At 68.6% G+C, this 1,435-nt stretch overlaps 1 protein-coding gene across 2 annotated transcripts in view; it reads right to left on the bottom strand.

Moving 5' to 3' along the window:
• Positions 1-6: 6 nt before the first annotated feature.
• Positions 7-1,435, bottom strand: part of MBTPS1 (membrane bound transcription factor peptidase, site 1) — a 49,480-nt gene continuing 48,051 nt past the window's right edge. For both annotated transcript variants that reach the window (XM_029925292.1, XM_029925293.1), the window contains one exon: positions 7-113. The gene's annotated coding sequence lies outside the window, so the exon portion shown is untranslated. The remainder of the gene's footprint in view (positions 114-1,435) is intronic.

The following is a 1,435-nucleotide window of genomic DNA, read 5'->3' as shown; positions in this document are numbered from 1 at the left end:
GCGGTCGCCCGTGTAAAAGCTGCCTCCCTCTCGGTGCACGGCGGCCGTGAGGTCCCCCTGGGGGCGGGGCCACGGGCCCCTCCTGCAGGGCCACCGGCCACCGCCTGACGCACCTGTGCGGCACGTGGGCGGCCCGCTGAGGACACACCCGAGCACGTGGGCGGCAGGGCGCAGGAGCCCCGGGCAGCAGGCCGCCCATCGCGGCGGCCTCGACAGCTCTTTGGCTCTCGCAGTGGCGGCTCTGGCGTCACACGGAGGGGGTCTTCGGCGGGTGAGGCGGCTGCACAGGCTGGGGACGCTTCACCCGTGGCTTCCTGCGCTTCGGCCTGCTCCTGGCCTTGTTGATCTGGACCACGAAGAAGGCCAGGACCACCATGGCCCCCAGGAAGGCGAAGACGGGGATGGTCTGGCCCACCTCCTGGTTGTAGCGGCCGGGCATGATCCCTGCGGGAGCAAGCGGAGCGTCAGAGGCGAGGCGCCAAGTGCCTGGGCTGCGCTCACGGGGCGAACGGGGTCTGCACACCTCAGGACGAGTGCCCTCAGGTGCTCTGAGGAGCAGCTCTGGGGGCTGAGGTCTGCTCCTTCCCCTCCCCACGCCCACCCCAGACGGACCTGCAGCTGGCCTGCCTTCCGCCACGTGCCCTGAGTGCACTGGCGGACGGGCGAGCGTGGACACCAGGGGAGAGGAGGTGCAGGCATCCAGGCCAGGCAGGCAGGAGGGACGGCTGGCCACGCCCCCACCCCCTCGGAAAGCCTCCCTCACACGGGATACATGGTTAGAAGACCAAAGGGGCCACCAGAGTCCCCTGGTCTGGCGTACGACTTGCTAACTGGGCAGTGTGGCGCTCCAGAGCGGACCTTCATCAGCGCACCCCAGGACTGCGGGCGAGGCCCTCGGGAGCTTGGGGCCACCACACACAGTTCCCAGGGTTGGTGCACAGGGGCCACGGGGCCAGTGCCCAGAGGCAGCAGCCCCGCCCCCGGGGAGCAGTGAGCTCTGGGAGAGCACAGGCTCTCAGCGAGAAGCGGCCCACACCCTGCTGGGCCGAGCGGGAGAGGAGAAGCGTCCAAGTGGTCTAGCTGGGCCTATGGAGGGGCTGTTTTATGTTACCAGTGGGAGGGGACACAGTAAGATCAACTGAAGGGCACAAACCCACTTGTACTGGACGATCCCCGCCCGGTGAAGTCCCCTCCCGGGTGGGCCAGAGCAGGCCACCCATGGCGACCTCTGGCCCGAGGGTGCAGGGACCAGGAGGCTCAGCCACTGGCCGGGAGCGGGACCAGCAGGCGACAGGCATTCCCCAGGACACAGGACCCGTGCTCGTTGGCAGAACTTTAACAAGAGCATGCAAGTGACTCTGCTGGACAAGTTCAGGTGCCACACCAGCCGCCCGAAAGACACGCCAGCTTGAGGAGGCAGGCGGAGCCGAGGGGT

This window comes from Suricata suricatta, chromosome 16, assembly GCF_006229205.1.
Source record: "Suricata suricatta isolate VVHF042 chromosome 16, meerkat_22Aug2017_6uvM2_HiC, whole genome shotgun sequence".
In the NCBI taxonomy this organism is placed as follows: domain Eukaryota; kingdom Metazoa; phylum Chordata; class Mammalia; order Carnivora; family Herpestidae; genus Suricata; species Suricata suricatta.
Note: the sequence above shows the minus strand (reverse complement) of the source record. Positions and strands in the feature narration are given on the sequence as shown.